At 49.1% G+C, this 10,501-nt stretch overlaps 1 pseudogene; it reads left to right on the top strand.

Moving 5' to 3' along the window:
* The first annotated feature begins 427 nt into the window (after window positions 1-427).
* LOC129499740 (single-stranded DNA-binding protein, mitochondrial-like) lies at window positions 428-867 on the top strand (annotated as a pseudogene).
* The last annotated feature ends 9,634 nt before the right edge of the window (window positions 868-10,501 follow it).

The raw sequence follows: 10,501 nt of genomic DNA, 5'->3' as shown, positions 1-10,501 counted from the left end.
TCGATCCGGGGTCTCCAAGATCACGCCCTGGGCTACAGGCGGTGCTAAACCGCTGCACCATCCGGGCTGCCCTAATTTGTAGGTTTGACGATAGTTTTGAAACCAGGGCTGTTGGATTCATATATATAGCTGCTAATGTTTCTTACTCATTCCTGGTGAATTAACCTCAGGGGATCTGCCCTGACTCATTCTGACCAAATTCTAATCTCTGGGAGTGAGACCCAAAATTGTGCCCTAGGGAGTTCTATAAACTATTGTTTTCCAAACTTCCCTTGTGAGAATCACCTGGTACTCTTGTTTGTAAATCTGAATATATTGAGGATAGAACCAGAAATCTTTACATCCTTGAGTGATCTGTCTCTAGGTTAACTGAGCTAGAGAGTCAGGAAAAGACTAAAGATTAAATTGTGTGAAAAAAAAAATAGCTATGTTTCAAAGACCTGCATTACTGGTACGTGATCAGTTTTTAAGACAGGAGCCCGAAGTAGCTGGCAGCCTGATTCTCAGATCTCTGAATCGTGTGCGTTTACCAGGGCGAGTGGGTTAGGACCTTGTCATGAGACAGATGGAAGAAAAACACCCAGTCACTGTATTTTCTCCAGCAACAAATGAGATGTGGCAATGGAATAGTGAAGCATACCAAGGGGGTGATGTCAATCAAAAGACAACATGGCACAATAGATCATTATTCCAGGCAGGTCTCAGAGATGTGGCCTATTGGTGTGAAGAAGGGTCTTGAATTGAGGTGGAAGGAAAAGTAGACTATGGTGAACTCATGGATATAAACATGGAAGGTGACAAGCAACCACAATCCTAGGTGATAACGTTTTATTTCTGAGTGACCAAGCGAAGGCATGGAGTGGATGATTCTTACTTGGCCATTGTTTGGTAGTCTTATTTCCAAATCATACATAGTCTTTATAATTTTTAAGGGCAAGGATTAAGGTATCTTCTATAAAAACAAAAGTAAAGCCAGGTGATATTCTCAGGGAAGTTTGAGAAGTGTCGGGAGAGCCAGCATTTCATAATGAACCAGTGGACATCTGTACCACCCACCTGGGAATGTCATAAGCTTGTGATCTCACCCCAGAGTCACTGAATCAGAATTCCGGGGTGGGGGGCAGGAATCTGCATTCCCAGCAAGCTCCCAACCAGCTCTGATGCCCACTAAAATTTGGGATCCACTGCAAGAGTGTTCAATTCTTACAGGCTTGGCTCCAGGTCCTGCAAGGGTAATAGATGTGAGGAAGACAGATTCTTTTTTTTTTTTAATTTTTAATTTTTTAAAGATTTTTAAAATTTACTCATGAAGCACAGAGAGAGAGGCAGAGACATAGGCAGAGGGAGAAGCAGGCTCCATGCAGGGAGCCTGGTGTGGGTGTGACACAAACCCAGGACTCCAGGATCACACCCTGAGCCGAAGGCAGATGCTCAACCACTGAGCCACCCAGATGTCCCAAGGCACATTCTTTTAAAGGCAGATTCTTTTGCCAGACAGTCCAGTTAACCTCTAAGGATAGCTATTTTTACTAAAATTCATTTTCTTTACTCATAACCCGTGTGGTTATGTAAAAACTCTTCCCAAACCTGAAATGGCTAAACATCCCCAGAAGATTTCAGTGTTCAAATTTCGGTATGAAAAAAATATTTGATCATCTTCCTCCCTATTCTTGCTTTCAAACAGTCTCTGTTCCTTCTGTTGCATTTTGTTTCCCTTTGTAACTGGTCTTCCTTGTAAAATAACAGCATTAGTTCCATCATTCCCTGGCTTCTGACTTTGCTTTTGCTCCCAAGGAGCAGCCTGGCCTGGCCCTGCTGGAAGCGAGAGAACCTTTGCCTCCTTCATCCCCAATTTCTGGTGCCCTTGGCCATTTTGTGGATTCCAACTCCTGGATTTAGTTTTGTCCCTCCGGCCCACCTCACCTCTTGATCACCTTCTTTCTAGTAGTGACAGGGGAGGCCGTGGTGGAGCGAGTGGCAAGGGGGGAGCAGAGTCAGCTCGGAGAGAGGAAGGGAAAGGAGAGAAGTGTGCAGTAACAGGACAGGGACAGGGAAGGTGGTAAGGGCCACCTATCAGCACCACTGCAGTGCTGGATCACAGCCACCAGCCTGAAGAAGACTCCTGCCACCTACTGAAAAGCCATGGTTTTGAGTGGTGTGTGGTTGTAGTTAGTACCTGGTCCTGGAGCCTGAAGATGGTTCCAGTCTTAGCTTTGCCACTAACCAGACCTAAGGCAAGTGACAACTTCAGAGGGCTGTTCCTGAGTTGGGCTCTATTACCTCAGTGACTCTTCCAGTCCCTGGTCTTGTCATATGTATACTATGATTTTATATATATATAATATAATATAATTAATATAATATATAATATAATATAAATTCTATATATAAATATATATGTATAAATATATATTTATATATAATATTTAATATAATAAATATACGAATAATATAATAAATATATAAATCATATAAATCATATATATATATATATAAAATCTTGAAGCATTTCTCCTGTGCTGTCATTTATTTCACTGAGGGATGTAGCCAACATGCGTGGACACTTGCGGAGGTCACCGACAGGAGGCAGCATTGGCTACGCCTCTAGACATTCCAGGCACACGCAGTCAACCTACAAGCACAGAAACCCCTGGAAAGGTACCCATTTTTAACTGAAAGGCTCCATTGTGAACCTACAGATATTGTGCCATGGTCATGAATACTAACTACCGTGGGACAATTTCTGGAGCTTTCCTTTCTACCCTTCCGGATTTGCATCCTTCCGTTGGTAAGTGCCTGACCCTGTCCTGCTTCTGGTGTTTCCACTGCCCCCATCTCTGTATCACCCAAACCTCCTGAGACCTCCTGAGCAACTTCACGTGCCTCCACCACCGCAGTCTCTTTCCCCCACTGTTCTCACAACCGCCTCCCTCTTGCCCTTTCTCCCAGGCACCTTTAGAATCAATCAAGTCTGATCAGATTCCTCTTCTGGGGATCCCTGGGTGGCACAGCGGTTTGGCACCTGCCTTTGGCCCAGGGCGCGATCCTGGAGACCCAGGATTGAATCCCACGTCGGGCTCCCGGTGCATGGAGCCTGCTTCTCCCTCTGCTTGTGTCTCTGCCTCTCTCTCTCTCTCTGTGTGACTATCATAAATTAAAAAAAAAAAAAAGATTCCTCTTCTGCTAGAATCTCTCTTCTATTTTGGTTCCAACCTACTTTTTCAGCTGTATGCCTCTCTCTCTTCTCCAGCTCCATCTGGGGCTTCAAAACACTCATGTCTGCCCCAGACTGTCATGCTTTGCTGGCCATCCTTTGCCCTTCTCGAGCCCTCTGGTTTCAAGGCCTCTCCCTACCACTCCAGCTTCAAAGGGAAGAAGGAAGACTCCCCAGATGCCCCCCTCCTTTCCTCTGTCCCCAGTGAGGCCTCCATTCCCTGTACACTTCTCTATAGGGAAGTAGACCTCCAGTGACTTCCTGGCACCCATGCTCTCCTAGGGGACTGTCGCATCCCAAATGGAAGGGGTCCCCAAATGTCTGCAGATGGGGGTGGAGGAGAGGACAGTCATAGATCCTCGGCAGGGGGATTTCACTATCTTCCCAAATTCAGCCCTTTCAGGGATGGAGGCTCTCCCTTCCCCGTCTTCACATCCTCTGGGAAGGCACCTCACCCCAAAGTCCTGGCCTCCACCAGGTAGACTGTAGGTGGGTGGACTGCTCTGCAGCCCCAGCTGGTGGGGGAACTGACAAGGAGCCTTGCACCCACCGCATTAAGGGCACAGCCATACCAAGTCCTGTTGGCATGGAACTTAGACTGTACGCTCAGCCTCCAGGCCAGGGTCAAGGCCTACAGGCCCTGGAGGCTCAGGCTGGGGAACCTGGGTTCTCCAGCTGCAGCTGGTCCTCAGGTCTGGAGACACCAGGGCACTTAGTTGGGCCTTGATGTCTCCCGTGGCATGCCCCTGGCAGGGCACGGGGTCCCCATGCTCCAGACTACAGTCTGCCCACCACTGGGCTGGTTCTCTTGGGGGCTGCCCCAGGGGCACCTGGGCTGGGGTCATGCCCTTCTTGCTGCTTCTTCCCTGTTCCTGATCCAGGCGCCAGGTGGCTGCCATGCAAAGAATTGGTATGGGCCCTCCTGGGCCATGTGGAGCTGAACAACCAGGAAGAGGGAGCCTGGGGATGCCTTGAGGAGCAGAGGATACACCACAGTGTCACCTCTCAGGCATGTACCCCCCACACCTTTCCCAGCACAGAGTGGGGTGGAGGCCATCAGGTACCCTGCTGAGCACCTGCCCCAACTGCAGTCCACTCACACCAAAGTTCGGTCATCTGTTTGCACCACCCTCCTCCTGGCCCTTGTGCCCCGGACACTGTTTAATCTACTCTGTGAAGTGGGAATTATCATATCTATTTATTAATTCCGGAGGGAGGGGAACTACAAACCAGTGTTCTCTGGGAGCAACAGTGTTGTGTCCTGCAGGAAACCTGGGATTTGAACCCACTGCAGCATGCCTACCTTTGCAGGCTCTTCCTCTGAGGCTTCCCAGGGGGCAGGTGCCACATGAGAGAAGCTGGGATTTGCTGTTTGCTGGGTTGGTGTTGGGCTGACCAGTTTCCTCCCAGGCCCCTGCTTTGCTGTTCCTTGGGTGACATCTTGTGGCCAAGGACAGGTACAAACCATTGGCTGAAAAGGCTTCCTGGTGAAGGCCTGGTCAGACCCTTCTGGAGGAGGGGTCAGGATGCCCAGGCCAGCATGAAGGCTCCTGGACACAGGAAACACCAAGCAGTCCCCTTCATTGGGCCTTTCACCCAACTCTACTGAGTCAGCTCTAGACAGACGCCAGGATTCATCCATGCCCCCCACACTAGACGTGCACAAACACCACATTCCTCCTTGCCCGCGCTGCGTTATAGCAAACAATAACCATTATTCCCGACATACAAAGAGGCTTTTTTCTTTTCTAAGTAATCTGTACACCTGGTGTGGGACTCCAACTCGCAACCCCGAGATCAAGAGTCACACACTCCACCAAGTGAGCCAGCCAGGTGCGCCCCTAGAAAGTGTTTTTATTTTTTTTAAGATTATTTATTTATTTATTTGTGAGAGAGAGAGAGAGAGGCAGAGACACAGGCAGAGGGAGGAGCAGGCTCCATGCAGGGAGCCCGACATGGGACTCGATCCCGGGTCTCCAGGATCATGCCCTGGGCTGAAGGTGGCACTAAACTGCTGAGCCACCTGGGCTGCCCCAGAAGGTGTTTCTGTAGCAACCCAATGGCAAAAATGGCATCCCGTTTCACAGATGAGGCAGCAGCCTCACATAGCCAATGTGAGGGTCACATAGCTGATGAGGAACCGACTTAGGACTTGAGCCCAGCTCTGGATGGGCTAGATGACCTTGCTGTACCATGAAGTTCTCAAACTGTGGGGACCCTTGCATCATTGCATCCCATCTTTCAGGAAGGTGATACCAAGGGTGCACATACCATGAGTCACAATAATGCCTCGAGTTCTGGGACCATTTTCATGTGCTGGGCACAGTATTGAGTGCTTTTACATGTTATTTCACAGAAGCTAGATAGGATAATGAGCCCCAGTTTTTTAAAAAAGATTTTATTTATTCATGAGAGACACAGAGAGAGAGGCAGAGACATAGGCAGAGGGAGAAGCAGGCTCCCTGTAAGAAACCTGGTATAGGACTCGATCCTAGGACCCTGGGATCACACCCTGAGCTGAAAGGCAGACGCTCAACCACTGAGCCACCCTGGCACTCCTAATTAGCCCCATTTTACAAATGAGGAAGCTGAGGCTCAGAATGGTGAGGTGGTTTATCCAGTCATGTAGAAAGTAAATGGCACAGCTTGGATCTGATCCAGGTCTAGAAGATTCCCAAGTCCTTGTTTTTAGGTCCTGTCTGCCCTTCTACAAAATATCAGCCCAACAGGGTTGGGGGCAGGGGGCTCTCCCATGGGGGGTGGAAGCAGGAGTTTTTGCAAACTGTAGAGGAAGGTACCCACGGTAGTTTATTATCCTGATCCTGGTGTGCCCTTCCCCTGTGCATGTGATCCTCTCGAGGGCAGGGCTGGACACCTGTGGCCTCCCCAGTGCCCAGCATGAAGCCTGGCACCCAGTGAGCACCAACAGATTGGGCTGAATCAGATTCTCTAGAGCAAGGAAAGCCTAATTCCCCACTTTCCCACACACAGCCAGGTCCACTTCCCTGTGTCAAGGCCACGGCAAGGGCAGATGGAGCGTCTCCACCTCCGGATTTGCCTTGTTCAGAAGAAGGGGTGACCTTCGCCTCCTCCTTTGTTGTAACAGGCTGGCACCTGGACTCCCACACAGGGCCCAGGGGGAGAGGGCCTGGTTGCTGGGGCCCTGTCGCAGACCCCTGAGAAAGCAGCAGGGCAGGCGGAATATAAATGCCGCCGCCAACACAGAGGAACAGATGAGAGCGAGCCTCCAGGTGACTGGGTGGAGAGGACCCACCAGGGCAGCCGCCTCCTCTCCGCGCACAGATTGAGCCCATGATGAAGATGAATGGAAACCCCTTTGCTGGAAAATGTGGAGGCAATCGAGTCGGCTACCTGTGCCGAGGGGCCCTCCCACCAGCTCCGGGCAGGGAAATGTTCGGATTCGGAATTTCAGCCGCGGCCACGTGGCTAGCACGGAAACCGGGCGAAACTCTGAGAGCAGCCCCAATTACAGGATAAATGATGCAGGCCGCGTTAGGTTGGCAGGAGCTAGCGGACTCCAGCGGCGGCTGCGGGCGCCCGGGCAGCCCCGCACTCAGATGACAGCTGGCACGAAACAAAGGCAGCCCGGATAGGCGACGAGCGCTGGCCCTGCCTCGGCCCGGGTGAGGCGCGGTTTAGGGCCGCGGATGTGGGGATTTTAAAGGCCAGTTGAGGGGGGAGGGGGCAGATTTTTTCGCGGGTTATCTAGTGTTTGCTGATGAAAACAAACCGAACTCGCCACTTCCAAATCCCACCCTGGGAGGCAGGACTGATGAGGACACTGTGTCTTCATCTTTCCAGGCCAAAAAAAAAAAAAAAAAAAAAAAAAAAAAATCCCAATTTTTCTCAATATGTCCACCACAGAGCAATCTGTGATCATTCGGTCGCATGCACAGTGGACGTCGAAGAAAGGTTTGCCGAGCGAATTAATAATTGTTGACGAGATTGCAGGGGGCATGTTTAACTCACTTCAGGTGCTCTAGAAGATTCACACAATGGATAAGCTAATTACAAATCATGCCTATTTATTCATTAAAAAGGGCCTGGGGGAAATTCAGGGAGGCAACACTGTCTTAACTTCATTCAATTTGCAGTCTGTGATTAAACAGAATAGAGCTGCAAGACTCCCGAAATGCTGCCTGATACCCGCCTCTCCCCTGGTCGAGGCTGACCTCTTCTCTGGGGACCATTCCCACCCTCAAGCCGGCTCTTGTTACGTTTCTTCAGCCCTTCTGACTGGCTACATGACTTTTTTCCCCCAGTTCACATCTCAGTTTCCTCATCTGTAAAGTGGGTTTATGAGGAATAAGGAGGTAATGTTCAGGAGCTCAGAGAGTAGCTGTGTGGGAAGGGCCTTGCCTGCCCTCCCACTCAGCCTCTGTACGGTGGGCTGCTTGCCCAGTGCTGGATGGAACTGTCTCCTACCCACGACCCTGGGAGTCCAGGTGTCCCTCGGGGAGCATGGTCACCAACTGTCTCCATTTGCCCAGGACTGAGGGGTTTCCTGGGATGTGGGATTTTTGGGACCATAACCAAGACCATACCAGGCAAACCGGACAGTTAGTCACTCTGTGCTCAGAGCCTCACAAAACTCTCTTTATCTAAGTGCCCTCAAATCAGTGAAAAATAGAGCTAGCTTTATCTCCAGTCCTTACAAACGTCTGGGAGGCCTAAAGGTTATTTATTATCGCCAATAAATTATAAGAACCAAACGGCCAACATATGCTTAGCATTTTCCAATTCACAAAGTGCTTTTAATTTACCGCATGAGTGTTTCGGGGCTTCCTTTCCATTTACTCAACACCCACTCACTGGACCCCCCAGAGCTGTTGTGGGAAACAGGATTCCAGGGGCTGTGGCAGGGTTCTTTTCCCTGGTCTTCTGTGGGGCCACAGATCTGGCATCCCCTTGGGTTCTGCAACCCTTGGTTCAGTGTGGTGTTTCTGTCCCTCTGTCTGTCTTCTCAGGGGCTCCCATATCTTAGAAAGGGTCCCTAGCCACAAGATGAAAGATTAGTGCAAACCATATGAAATCACCCTTTCTTGGGACCCCAGTCAAATATGGGCAGTTTCATATGTTTCAGCCTCATACTGTAGTGGTGAAGGTCAGGCCACAATGCAACTTGAGTCACCGACCTCAGTTCTCTGACCCTCAGTTTCTCCTCTGAGGAATGGGGATTTTAATAGTTTCTATGTCCCAGTGTTGCTGTTGGGATGAAATGAGATGATCCACGTGTGGCATTTCAGTAGTGCTGTACGTGGCACATAGTAGGTGCTCTCTGAACTTCTGAACTAGGGTTCTTACTGTTGGCTTGTATCTGCGTGTGTGCCCTTCATCTTGCTAAGTTGCCTGTGGTCAGCCATGCAGCTGGCAACCGACAAATGGTAGCATGAGAGAATGGAAGTAAATGCATGCGTGTTTCCCAAATGACCTTGAACTCAGATAGGCTGCTTCTCCCTCTGCCAACCAAAGGGCTCTTCCTCTGCCCTTCTTCCCTTGGAGGCCTCTCGGTAAAACACCCCATTTCCCACGGCTCCCCTAGGGGGCCTGATGGGTTGTGAGACATGTTTCCATCCCCCCTATGGTTTCCAAAACATACAAATCATTCTGGCTGCACTTCTGTGTTTCATTACTAGGGATGCACATTTGAAAACAGAGGGTGAGGTTTAAAAGCAACATGCAATTTTTATTACATATATCTCCAAATCTGCCATTAGGCCCATCCCCGTGGTGTTATTGACCTTGATTCTTTCTCATTTGCATCCTGCATTTTTCATCCTTTGGAATATGGTGTTTTGGGACTTCTCCATCATTAAGTGGATTTACAGCAATTTCCCTGTGTGTTTTCTCCAAGGGATTCTGTTATGAGATGCACATTAAATCTCCATTAATACCTCATTATCCGACTGATAAGATTACCATGATAATGAGGCAGAAATTCTAATTGTTTCACTTCTTATTGTGCCTTCCATTTAATCCTTTACTCTACCTGGAAGTTGGTCACGAACTGGTGAGCACCAGGCTGAAAAAGACTTTTCCAAGCAGAGGACCAGAGGCTAGGGTTGTTGCGATCAATAATGACTGGGGGAGAGAAAGGAGGTGGAATAGTGTTTGAATTAATTACATTTCCTGGGCAAAAAGTTTGGGGGTGGAGAGCCATCTGAGTGAGGTGGGCCTAGTTGGCTAATGGAGCTCCTCTGCTCCTGTCTGAAACACAGTCACACACTCACACACCTGTGAACATGTGTCCACGTGCACACATGGGCATGCATATGGATGCATGGGCACATGTTTTCACACGTAATCATTCACACATTGCACTGAAGACACGTGTCTGAACTCCAAGTTCCAGAGAGCCTCTTGACCTCATGCTGTTTCCCCACTAGCCTGGACCCTCTTCTAGACCTTTCCTAGCTGTGGAGCTCTCCGTGAACCTGCCTTCCAGATTGATGAACTCATTTGACAAAGAGTCAAAGTCACTGAGCCAGAAGATGTTGGGGGGCAGGGAGGGAAGGATAGAGACAGCGGGAGAAGAGGCCTTTTCAAGGCAGATCCTGTGCAGGACTGTCTATGAGGGTTCCCATGTCTCGAGTGGGTTCATCTGCTTCAGGTCAGCTCCTCTGTCTCGTAAGAAAATACCACAAACACCAGAAATGGATTTTTTCACAGTTCTGGAGGCTGGAAGTCTGAAATCAAGGTATCAGCAGGGCCATGCTCCCTCTGAAACTCCAGGTAGACCCCTTCCTGCCTTAGCCTCTGCGGGCGGTGGCCATCCTGGATTCCTTGGCTTGCGGCTGCACGCATCCAATCTCTGCCTTTGTTGTCACATGATCATATTGTCAATATAAATACTAGTACAATCGGCAGGATTTGTGAATGGATTCTCAGATGTTGAAGTTTGGTCCATCCAGTAATGATGTGTCCAAGGCTGCACCAGATCAGATGGTCATCAAAGTCCCATTTTCTAAGGCAGTTGTAGAACTACAGATTGGTAGAACTGGAAAGCCTTCCTGAGACCAGTTCCACCCTATCATCTCCTTACTGTATTTTACTCAATTCTCCCCACACAGTAAACAAACACAAAGTTTTAAAAATCCAAATGGTACCAAACCTAACAAAAGCTAACTGTCCCTTGACCCACCCATACCTACTTGTATGTGTGCATCACATCTCTTATCTATTCATCCATCAGAGGACACTTGATTTGCTTCTGCCTTTTAGTTGTGAATAGGGCTGCGGTGACTATGGGTGTACAAACATCTCTTC

Source organism: Nyctereutes procyonoides, unplaced genomic scaffold (genome assembly GCF_905146905.1).
Source record: "Nyctereutes procyonoides isolate TBG_1078 unplaced genomic scaffold, NYPRO_anot_genome, whole genome shotgun sequence".
Taxonomy (NCBI): domain Eukaryota; kingdom Metazoa; phylum Chordata; class Mammalia; order Carnivora; family Canidae; genus Nyctereutes; species Nyctereutes procyonoides.
The sequence above is the reverse complement of the archived record's forward strand: the minus strand, read 5'-3'. Positions and strand labels throughout refer to the sequence as shown.